This window comes from Manis pentadactyla, chromosome 3 (assembly GCF_030020395.1).
Source record: "Manis pentadactyla isolate mManPen7 chromosome 3, mManPen7.hap1, whole genome shotgun sequence".
NCBI lineage: Eukaryota > Metazoa > Chordata > Mammalia > Pholidota > Manidae > Manis > Manis pentadactyla.
In genome coordinates, this window is record NC_080021.1 from 114,595,653 (window position 1) to 114,608,819 (window position 13,167).

At 37.8% G+C, this 13,167-nt stretch overlaps 1 protein-coding gene across 5 annotated transcripts in view; it reads right to left on the bottom strand.

The window, feature by feature from the left end:
- The window catches only part of MPP7 (MAGUK p55 scaffold protein 7), a 253,490-nt gene that overhangs the window by 171,693 nt on the left and 68,630 nt on the right, over positions 1–13,167 (bottom strand). The gene's annotated exons all lie outside the window — the stretch shown is intronic.

Consider the following 13,167-nt stretch of genomic DNA (forward strand, 5'->3'; position numbering starts at 1 on the left):
GTTCAAGGATAGCTGAATGTATACATAGAGAACTTAATGAAGCTTTTGTAAGCCAATGCCATTCTAAAATTCTTTCCCTCTGTTACAATTCTAAGCTGTATTTCAAATGTAGAATAGAAACTAAATTGTAAACAATTTACAATTAATTCAAAATTTTTAAATAGTTCATCTATGACAACTGAAAAGTTCTCTAACAAAACTGCACATAACTTTGAAAGAATACTAAAATTAAAGCAAGATGTTATCTATTTAGATCATACAAGTGTTAATAATCTAAACTAAACCTGACAATCGAAGCTAATATTCAAAAGTAAATTCTTTTAGTAAAAACTAAGCTCTGATGTATCTTGGAAAATATCAGTATTTTTTCAATAACTATTTTAACTAATGTTTATCCCAAAATAAGCAGTCAAACTGTATAGTAGCGAAGAGCAAGGAATCTAGAGTGTGGTGGCCTAATCTCTAATCCTGCTAGCTCTCTGATTTTGGACAAATTATTTAATCTTATTACACTTCATTTTCTTATTTGCAAATGGAGATCACAGCGATTTAGAATTGTTTCATAATTAAGTACACTTAGATACATAACACTGCACATGGCAAGCAAACAATAAATGCTGGCCATTGTGACTGGAGTTGTTTAATTCAGGTAATGAGATTATAAAGTGAAAACATAAAAGAAAGTAGCAAGGTTAAAATTTACATTGACCTGACACCCTGAAGGAGGCCATGTGGTTCAAATTTGGACTACTGCTGCCTAATAACGGAAAATACACTGCATGTACATTTTTTAGAAATCAGAAGAACCACATAGTGTTTGAGCTCATTTTTAATGCATTTTACCTTCTTCTCTATAAAGCAAAATCAGTAATTTAAAAGCATATTTTAACATATATTAATAAGATATTGTAAACACTGAAAAAACTGGCTCACCACAATTCCTTAAAGCCTTTAAATTGCTGATTCATATTACAGAATAAGGAAAACTGAGCTTGCCAAGCTTCACTTGAAAAAGTCCAAACTGTAAGATTCTATTAAAGCCTTCTAAATTAGCTTTTTAATGATCAAAGTGAACGTTAGTGTGAAAAAATTCACTATTAAATAGACTAGCTTGAACCAGATAAACTGGTGCAGTTTTGGATTTTGTTTTACATTATGACAAATGTTGACAAAGTTAAAATATGCATATAAATCCATACAGAGGAGTGTTAATTAAAAATGTGAGGGCAGTAACTTTAAATACCAAATGAAAATACAAATCACTAAGCTAAAAATAAAACTTGAGAGGCAAAGAAAGTTTCATTAATGCCCACCTCTGAAGCTGTTTTCCCCAATAATTTCACAAGGCAGCTGTACTTTGCTTTGTAAATTTCCTAACAATCAGGATTAACATTCAACTACATAAAAGTGTTTCTTACATCTAACACAAAGAAAGTCACAAACAGACCATACATAATTTAAAGAAGGCATTCATTTAGTGGACTCTTGTTTTGCTGAGGAAAGAGGAGGAAACAGAATTTATAAAGTGTGTGCACACATTTCTACCATTAGGGCAATATATATGTATGCATGTGGATAGGTAGTTATTATGTGTGTGTGTTCCCTATGCAATTTAAGCTCTTTATGCCATGAGAAAAGTCATAATTTGAACGGTACAGATTGCCTAACTACAGAAATGCACATACTATACACAACCTATACCAAACTACCTCTCTCTTCTACCTTAAAGAACATTGTTTCACTTTTCTAAACCACATGTGCCTTATTCTAAGTGGCCTATGCTTGTATCAAACATTCTATAAGACATCTTACATTCCACATCAAAACATCCTAACTTGATATTGATGTTGCACATATATACCATATATGAAAGGCTTTAGTATTTCTCATTTATTTCATAACGAGCACTCAAGCTTAATTTTTTCCAGTCATTTAAGAAATATATTCTACAAAGTATTTATCTTCTCAGAACATATATATTAATAAAAATAAATGGTCTGATAAAATCCCAACCAGTAAAACACTTAATATTTTGTGGAATGAAGTGGAGCTGCTGGGTTTTACTTTCAAACTGAGCTCAATTTCTGTAATAATCATGCTATTTTCCTTGGCTAAATATATTGAAAATGCTTCAGAATTCGTCAGAACCCAGTCATAATTATTACTGACTATTCTATGGAATCGATTTACTACAACACAAAAATACCAGCTGTTACAGTATGTCCTGAGAGGGATTACCAAATATTCTTAAATTGAAGTTCAATCCATCTTTCCATAAAAGAGAGAGACCCAAACGCCAGGAACATAACAGCAGTATCAAGTGCCCCTGAAGAATTTGCAATGCCCAACAGAACTATTATAACCTTCCTTTAAAAAGGCTTATTTTTGAAATTTCATTATTCCACTTGTACCTTGCTTCTATATATCACACAGTATCAGGTTCTCCTGGCATCAATCATGTGTAAACAGTGAAATACGTGAAGGTCTGCAAGTTTAGGATGTTTGATTTCTATTGGCCCTGAGTAATCCTTAGGGCTCCCAGAGCACTCATGACATCTAATGGTCAACCACAGAAGTGCAAGTGTATGTGGCAGAAAGCTTGAGTTTTCAGTAAAGCAAAATTGTCTTAATTGCACCCACTGAAATAGTCATCTGCAAAATTTTTAGTATGTGCACGCACATATGTGCACATGCTCCTCCTGTGTCCCCTCTACTCTGAATACTTCACTACACCACCACTTCACTTATGACACCAGTTGTGCTTTTCCACACATCCAGCACATTTTCCAACACACCATCTACCCAGAGATAGCGTCAGATTCCACAGGTTAAGGGCTCAGTCCCACAAGACTGCCTTCCCCACTTCAGATGTCAATCCCAAATCCAGGTTGTCACTGTGCTTCTGATGAATTAACTATAATCAGGGTTCCTCTGGCCTCCTCCTTGGGTTTAATTTGCTAGACCTGCTCAAAGAACTCAGTAAAACATTTACTCACTAGATTACCAATTCATTATAAAAGGACACAACTCAGGAACAGCAGATGTAAGAGATACAAAAGGCAAGGTACGTGGAAATGGGCTAGGAGCTTCCCAGCCCTTTCCAGGTGGCCAACATTCCCCAAACTTCCACACATTCACCAAACCCAGAAGCTCCGTGATCCCTGCCCTTTTGGGGTGTTTTGGAGACTTCATTACATACACATGCTGGATTAAATCATTGGCCATTGGTGACTGAGTCCATCTCCAGCCCATCTTCCCTCTCCAGAGGTAGGGGAATGTAATCCAGGGTCGGGACTTAAAGTTCCAACACTAATCAACATCAGTCCCCAGGCAACCAGCCCCTCATCCTTAGGGTGCTTTCCAAATGTCACTTCATTAACATTAACTCAGGTGTGGTTTTAAAAGGGGCTTGCTAGGAATATCAGGACAGCTTTACCATTTTTAATCACTTAGGAAATCCCAAGGGTTTTAGGAGCTTACTCAAAACGGGAGTAAGACCAAATATACATTTGTCTTTATATATCACAATATCCACACACCCACAAAGTTAATGCAGATGAACAAGAAATCAAGCACTGGACCTAATGCCCAAACACAGTTCTTCTCAATTTGGGGGTGTATTCAAGAATACAAAAACTTTTAATGAACTGTCATTATAAATATTTAATAATCCTATCATTTCAGGAGACCATAATTGTACCCTTACCCAGTAGATTACTTCATGTTACAAATACTCCAAGTTACACTTTCAGCATCTAATAGAGCAATAAAATAACATCAGGAGTAAAATTTGTTTACGAATCTAAATCAAAGATTTTTTTTAAAAGCTCAATCTGACTCATTAGTTGTATTAGCCAATGCAAGCAGCAAATAGTATATGTTAACATCCAAACCTTCATAAATTATAACTATAAGAAAATAAAGGAGGTAACATAGAGCTAGGTGGCAAAAATCTGCTCCTATGAAATGGTATTTATCCCATTTATACCAGCAGTTCTCCAGTGTAGTCTGCAAAACCCCATGGTCTTCAAGGCTCTCAGAGGGATTCAGGAGGTCAAATTATTTTCATTAAAAAATACCAAGATGGTTATTTGCCTTTTGCACTGTGTCAAAATTTGCACTGATGGTGGAAGGCAATGTGGGTAAAGCCACTGGTACCGATGTGGGTAAAGCCACAAGGTGACAATATGGGTAAAGTCACCTTGTGTTTTTCACTGCCAAGCAAAAAGAGGAAGAAAAAGAGGAGGGAGCAGGGGGATGGGGAGAGGCACAGCGAGAGGGTAAGAAACACACACTTTAGAATGTCCTTAATGAAGTAGGAGAAATTAATAATTAGCTGACTCTTGAGTGTCCATCTTCTTAATACTTTGCATGATGAAGTGGGAAGGACACAGGACATGCTGCTGTAAATGAAGCTATGGCCGTCTGAAAGAAAAGCACTGCAGCAAAGGTTTCTGTCAGCTGAACTAGTCATTTTTCATGAACACCATTTTTACTTGAAAGAACTGAAAGATAAATTATTTAAGCTATTCAGATTAATCTGGATATTAGGCATTTTCTTGAAAATGAATGAAGTGAGTCTGCGACTTTAAGGAAAACTTGACAGTGTGTGTTGTTAATGATGTAACACAAGCTTTAAAGCAGAAAAGAATTTTTATAAAACTTGCATCCACTAGAGATTGTCCTGGCTTTACAGGTTACCATGTTAACTGAGAAATGCAGACATATGGGAACCCTGTCCCCACTCTGCATAGTTCTACTGGTTACCCAGCACCCAGAGGACCTTATGAGATCAGTGGTGATATTTATGAATATGATTTTTTTATAATGTGTTAACACTTGGATAGTGAAACTGCTATTTTCCAAATTATCAATGCATGATATTACACACTGAGTGCAAGACAGACCGATCTTAAAGCTCTAATATGATACGTCTATTGATTCCACACTGCAACTCTCCTTTTAAGAACCAGCCGCACAAGTTTGGGTGCCCACCCACAATTCACGTAATAGGCTATTAAAATACCCCTTTCCAACTGCAGATCTGTGTGAGGTTCAATTTTCTTCATATCCTCCAACCAAAACATACAGCAACAAACTGAAAGTACAGCTGACCCTGGAACAACATGGGTTTGAACTGCAATGGGTCCACTTATGCATAGAGTTTTTCAATGAATATATTGGAAACATTTTTGGAGATTTAGAACAATTTGAAAAAACATTCTTTCCTCTATTACTTTAAAACCATAATATATAATACCTATAACATACAGAATCTGTGTTTCAGTAAGGCTTCCAATCAACAGTAGACTAAGTTTTAGTAACAGATATATGCAGATTTTCAACTGTAAGGGGGGACTGGTACCCCTAACCTCTGCACTGGTCAGGGTCAACTGTATACTCAGATGTGGGATTATGACTGTCTTCTGTTAATCCAGGCAGTAGAGAAATTCCAAACTCATTGATGTTTTGTTTGGGGAAAAAAGTTATTTCTCACAAAAATGATATTTATGTTGACATATAACACATTTAATATTGTTATTTTTAGATGAAGTGAAACATTTTTTTAATTTCTCCATTTCCAATATGCTAAATAGCAATATATAATCCACATAAACAGAACTCTGACATCATCAATAATTTTGAAGAGTGTAATAAGGGACAGATACCCCAAAAACTGAGAACTGCTGCCCTCCGCCAGGGGTAAGCAAACATACTCTACAAAAGGCAGATAGTAAATGTGTTAGGCTTTGCGGTCTATATATGGTCTCTGACTCAACACAGACAAAACAAATGGGTATGAATTTGTTCCCATAATATTTTGTCCAGAAACAGGCGAGTAACAAGTTTGCTGAACACTATTCCACAGTATTACACCCTATGTGCTAGGGACTTAAGGGTCTAAAAGTAGCATGCTTTCCTGTAACTTTTTTATTGGTTGTTATTTAAATATTCAAAGAGTAAGTTTTAAAACACCTTTTCAATTTCTTTATGAGAAATGTATAACAGATACGGAATTTAAAACTATGCAATTCCTAACCATAAACAAAATCACATTTCGATTTTGTCTACGAAGAGTCCTAGCATCTGTCACTACATACAGAAAACCGAAAAACACACTTACAGCAAGCAACATGTTTGCTATACATTAAGAAAATATGCTTTATACAACCAAACACAAAAAATCATAGATTTCAAGAAAAAGGGGGAAATTATGAAAGATTAAAACAGTCCATATTTTACAAACTCAACAGGATTCAATTATTATATAACACAAAATTCATATATCTCCTCCCCCAAGTACAAGGAAATATCAGAGAACAGGGAAGAAAAATCTCACTGAAAGAACCCTACAGGACTTGACGGAGGACTCGACAGAAATGCTGCTTGTTACGACACCTAGGCTTAAGGCCACTAGCATGTCTCCAAGGAGCCCTGGGCCACTCGCCCACAAGGGGCACTAACCACCTGGCAGGGTCATGACTTCCCCGGGTCTGGGCTCTCGTGGGCAGGCACACACTGCCACTCTCACTCACTCGCCCCTTGCTTGGAAGCACAGGTGTAATGAATGACTGGCACTCACAGCATGACCTCATCCTAGACTACCCAAACCAGCTACAAGAGTTAATGCACCAAGACCCAGGGTTTTTCTCGGACTGTCTGCAAGCAAAACCACTAGCATGTCTAGCTGTGCACACCACTACACCCCTTTCCCCACCTTCCCACTGTGGGACCCTTCTTCTCTGCTGATGACCTTTTTTATTATTTTTTTTTTTCCTACCACCCACTACTAAAAAATCTAGCACACACGTCAACATTACACTATTAATCATCAATGAGCCACATTTTGGGCTGGATTTTAGATCTTTCCTGATTGTTGGGGCAGGGGAAAATGATATTCTTCATGATACTTTTTGACTAATTCTCAATTCCAGATGCATCCCAGCATTCCACTAGCATTCCCTTAAGTCCACTCTATAGGAAAAACCAATTTTGTAATCATTTTTGATAATTAAGATACATAACTGTAATTTTGCATTTCTGCTGGGCTCATGCCCCCCAACTAGATTTCCTTAAGGATGGAACTTGTATCACCATATGTTCCTGAAACCTACATGAAGGCTACTTGGAAGTACTTCTATATGTGACCAATTCCAGTCTTCTAAGAGCTGTCTTTCCCTTCAAGGTCAGAGAAACCTCATTATCGTGCTTATGGGGAAACAGCCTGATGAAGTAAGCACAACTTTTGAAATGAGACAGACCAATTTTGCCATAGTGGCTCCAAGATCTTGGCCAGGATAGTTAATGAAATGAGATTAAATGCAATGACATGAGTAACCCACGTAAACTACAGCAGCCAGTCAACAGATGACAGCTTTTATTCACAATTTTCAATCCTATTTTTATCATTCTCTAACCTAACAAACTTTTCCACTAATCTCATTTCCTGTAACATTTTCAGAGGTCCTGTAATGAGAATACAGGCCTTGGTAGGAGACAGACCAGTCTCCTGATTCCACCACTTACTACATGTACAACTTAACAAGGTATGAAACCTCAGGAAACCAAATAAAATTAAAATATATATAAATGTTAACAGATAACATTGAATGCACACAATGTTCCAGATATTAAAAACGTGTATTGTTTCATGTAATCTCACAATAATCCTACAATGTAAAGACTATTATCATCATCTGACAGACGAATTTTAAGCAACCTGCCCTTAGCCACTGCTTGAAGGAGTCTAATGTCAGTATGCATGAATCTAATGTCCATACTACACAATGCTGCCCCTTAATTCTGTTATGCAACCTATTGTATTCAGTTTTCTTAGCTATCAAATGGGAATAATATCTACGACTCTTTTGCTTCTTGTGATGACTTAATGATACAACAAATCTAAAGCACTGGGAAGACACCAGATGCTCAAATATTAACTTCCTCTTCCCACAGCCTTTCCCTTAATAGCCTTGTTTTATTTTATCCTGTTTGCTTACAAATCAGAAAACTGATCTCATACCTACATCCACTGGCTTGCTCTTCAGTCACCTGATACTGTGCCTTCTCTGATGGACGCAAACCTCACATTGGTTCAGAAAACAATATTCTCTGCCTTCAATCCATTGATTTTGAACACTTAGGACTAGATCACATGTACAAATTCCATACACTTTACAAAAACCAGAAGTATTTCCAAAACCTATGGTCACGTCTTGCAAGGTGGCCGAAGATATCACTCCTCTATGCTCCACACAGTTATAGTAAATAACAGTCTATGACAGAAGCTCAAGAACATAATTTAGACTCCACTGAATCTTATTAACAAACTGTCACTATAGCATTAACTACAATTTACAGATAATTTCAAAATTTCAAGAAAAGTGTAAAAATTAATTAGGCAACAAAGCAAGCCTTATAAAAATTATGCTTCACTTCCTACTCACACTTGTGAGAATGCATATAGAATTTGTGTTTCTTAAAGAGGTACACTTAACATTAAATTATAATAGACTTATTAAAAATACAGCACTTTAGTAATAAATCCTCCAGTAGTAACAAATTTGTGATTATCTGTACAGGCATGGTAAAACACCAGGTAAAATATCCCAACAATGACCAGAGTTAAAAGCTGAATGTATGGTGGGCCAGAGAGAGGGGAGGGAGGTGAGTAACAGCAGCAAGTTGGTGGAATAGAAAGCCCAGGTGGTCGTTCCTGCAGGAGAAAAGGCCTCTGTAACAACTCCAAAAACCAGGTGATTGATGATCACCCAGGTACACAAAAGCCACAAAGAGCCACACTGAACTGGACAGGTGTTTACCACATCTTCCCTACCATGATTGCCTTTTCCCCCACACAGTGAAGCACTATAAAGAGGAAAACAGCAAACACCCAGTTCTTCCTAAGGAAGTAAAGAGAAGTGAGGAACATGTGTTCAACGATTTGGCATATTCCAGGGGGCTGCCCAAGGGAATGGTTTTTGTCTTGCCTGACTCAGAGTGCTAACAAAAAGAAAGGTGGCATAATTTGGATGCCAGGTTGGAGGCTGCTAAGAATTGAGTCAAGTACTAGGGAACATTATTACATTATCAGTGACAGAGACAGATAACAAGGGGAGGAAGAGATTACAGAACCTGGTAAAGAAAACAGAAGCAATCCAAAAAAGATGGCAGCATGAGAAGTGAGACAGAGACCTCCTCCTAAAACCGCATATAATACGAAAATATAATTAATACAACTAATCCTGAAAGAACAACAAGAAAGAAGGCTGCGCCAGACTACACACACCTGAAGAAAACAACAGATCTCAATGAACAGGGTAACATACCAAATGAAGACACAGAGGGACCCAAGCCCTTGCCTCACACCAGCTCACTGGAGGGAGGAAAGGAAACAGAGCAGAGAGGGAGTGGAGGCCTGGGACTGTTGAACACCTAGCTCTGGAGATCTACCCAAACCTACACTGCATGGTGCTCTGGTGATTCCGGGGACTGGAAAGCCAAGACAGGCAGAATACCTGGAGAGACTGAGATTCCAGCTGCATGTGGAAAACAGGGATCCATATCTGGCTGCTCTGGGACAAAAGAAAGACAGGCAGTCTGAGAGACTTCCTAACAGCAAGAGGGCTACTAAAGGGACAAGGACTGCACAGAGCTTACTGCTCAGGAGAAAGGACAGGTAGACAAAATTGTCCAAGAGCACTCTGTACAGCAGCTTGGGAACTTTCACGTTCTTCAAGCACTCCAGCTCCCTGGCTGGCTACACAGCTCCAAGGACCCCCTGCATGAGACGCAACCTGCTGCACCTTCCTCCCTGGAGAGCCCGCACCTGACTCAAACCGGCAAACCCTGCCCTGGCATCAGGCAGGCCACAGGGAATCCCCACCTTCAGCAGCTACAAAGGCAAAGCCTAGAGGCTTATACCTGTGTGCTCAGCCCACTGGTTCAGGCAGTGTAGACAGGCATAGCTGGGTAGCAAGAAACAGCTCTTTCCTCATCCCAGGCACAAACACCACTCCCCTGCAATCCCCAACATTGCTCCAGGGGCTGAGCAGCTCCAGAAAGTAGAGCTTCTAGGCACTAGAGGGCACCACATACAAACATGAAATGTCAAAGGGACCTGGTTCAAAGCCAAATCCTACATACACCAGGAAAGGAGTCAAATGAAACCGACCTAATGAATCTTCTGAAAGAGATTTCAAAATAAACATCATAAACATGCTCATGGAGATACAGGAAAATATTCAAGAACTCAGCAATGAATTCTGGCTGGAGATTCAATCATTACAGAACACAGTATCAGAAATGAAACATACAAAGGAAGGTTTTAAAAGCAGATTAGATATGGTGGAGGACACGATTAACAAAATAGAAATTAGAGAAGAGGAATACAAAAAAGCTGAGGCACAGAGAGAAAAAAAGGATTTCTAAGAATGAAAGAATATAGAGAGAACTGTGTGACCAATCCAAACAGAACATTATTTGTATTATAGGGGTAACAGAAGAACAGAAAGAAAAGAGGACAGAACTGTCTTTGAGAAAGTTCTGAAAAATTCCCCAATCTGGGGAAGGAGAGAGTCAAGCAGGCCATGGAGGTGCACAGATTTCCCAACACAAGGGAACAAAGGTGGACAACACCAAGACATACAATAATTAAAATGGCAAAGATCAAAGATAAGAATAGACTACTAAAAGCAGCCAGAGAGAGAAATAAGATCATATACAAAGGAAAGCCCATCAGGCTAACATCAGACTTCTCAGCAGAAACCTTACAGGCCAGAAGGGGGTGGCATGACATATTTAATGCAATGAAGCAGAAGGGCCTTGAACCAAGAATAATATATCCAGCAAGGTTATTTAAATTTGAAGGTGGGATTAAACAATTTCCAGAAGAGCAAAAGTGGAGAGAATTCACCTCCCAAAAACCACCTCTACAGTGCATTTTGGAGGGACTCCTATAGATGGAAGTATTCCTAAGGCTAAATAAATGTCACCAGGGTTAATGAAACCACAGTAAAGAAAGCAGAACAATTAATTACTAAGCAAATGCAAAATTAAATCAACTTCCCCCAAAGTCAGTCAAGGGATAGACAAAGAGTACAGAATATGATACCTAATATATAAAGAATAGAGAAGGAAGGAAAAGAAGGAGAAAAAAAGAACCTTTAGATTGTGTTTATAATAGCATACAAATTGAATTAAGTTAGACTCTTAGATAGTAAGGAAATTATCCTTGAACCTTTGGTAACCCTGAATCTAAAGCCTGCAATGGCAGTAAGTACATACCTATCGATACTCACCCTAAATGTAAATGCTCTGAACACAGAAATCAAAAGACACAGTCAATGAATGGATGAAAAAACAAGACCCATCTATATGCTGCCTACAAGAGACTCACTTTAAACCCAAAGGCATACACAGACTAAAAGCAAAGGGGTGGAAAAAGATACTTCATGCAACTAATAGGGAGAAAATAGCAAGAGCTGCAGTACTTCTATCAGACAAAACAGACTTCAAAACAAAGAAAGTCACAAGAGGCACAGAAAGACATTACATAATGATAAAGGGCTCAGTCCAACAAGAAGATATAACCATTATAAATATCTTTGCACTCACCACAGGAGCAGCTACATATGTGAAACAAATACTAACAGAATGAAATGGGGAAATAGAATGCAATGCATTCATTCTAGGAGACTTCAAAACCCCACTCAATCCAAAGGAGTGAACAATCCCATATGAACAGTCTATACTCACAATTAACAAACCTAGAAAAAGAAAAACAAATGAGGCCCAAAGTCAGTAGAAGGAGGGACATAAATATTGGAGCAGAAATAAATAAAACCGAGAAGAATAAAACAATAGAAAGGATCAATAAAAGCAGGAGCTGGTTCTTCAAGAAAATAAACAAAATAGATAAACTCCTAGCTAGACTAATAGAAAAAAAGAGAGTCGACACACATAAACAGCATCAAGAATGAGAATACTTTGAAAAATTATATGCTAACAAACTGGATAACCTAGAAGAAATGGAGAACTTTCTAGGAAAATAAAACCTTCCGTGGCTGACCCAGAAGGAAACAGAAAATCTGAACAGACCAATCACCAGCAATGAATTGAACTGGTAATCAAAAAACTACCTGAGAACAAAATCCCTGGACCAGATGGATTCACCACTGAATTTTATCAAAACAGTTAGTGAATACTTAATACCCAACCTCCTTAAAGTTTTCCAAAGAGTAGAAGAAGAGAGAATACTTCAAAACTCATTCTATGAGGCCAGCATCACTCTAATACCAAAACCAGGCAAAGACACCTCAAAAAAAAGAAAATTACAGGCCAATATCCCTGATGAACATAAAAATCAGCAACGCGACTTCAAAAATATATAAAAAAGATCATCCACCATGATCAAGTAAGATTTATTCCAGGGATGTAAGGATGGTACAACATTTGAAAATCGATCAACATCATTCACCACATCAACAAAAAGGAGGACAAAAACCACATGATCATCTCCATAGATGCAGAAAAAGCATTTGATGAAATTCAACATCCACTCACACTAAAAACTCTCAACAAAATGGGTATTAGAGGGCAAGCATGTCAACATAATAAAGGCCGTATATGACAAACACACAGCCAACTTCATACTTAACAGTGAGAGGCTGAAAGTCTTTCCTTTAAGATCAGGAACAAGACAAGGATGCCCACTATCTCCACTTTTATTCAACATAGTACTGGACATCCTAGCCACAGTAATCAGACAACACAAATAAATAAAGGGCATCCAGATTGGTAAGGAAGAAGTAAACTGTCACTGTTTGCAGATGACATGATATTGTACATAAAAAACCCTAAAGAATCCACTCCAAAACTACTAGATCTAATATTTGAATTCAGCAAGGTTGCAGGATACAAAATTAATACACAGAAATCTGTTGCATTCCTATACACTAACAATGAACTAGCAGAAAGAGAAATCAGGAAGTGAAAGACCTATACTTTGAAAATTACAAGACACTCATGACACTCATGAGAGAAATTAAAGAAGATACCAATAAATGAAGACATATCCCATGCTCATGAATAGGAAGAATTAATATAGTCAAAATGGCCATCTTGCCTAAAGCAATACACAGATTCAATGCAATTCCTATCAAAATA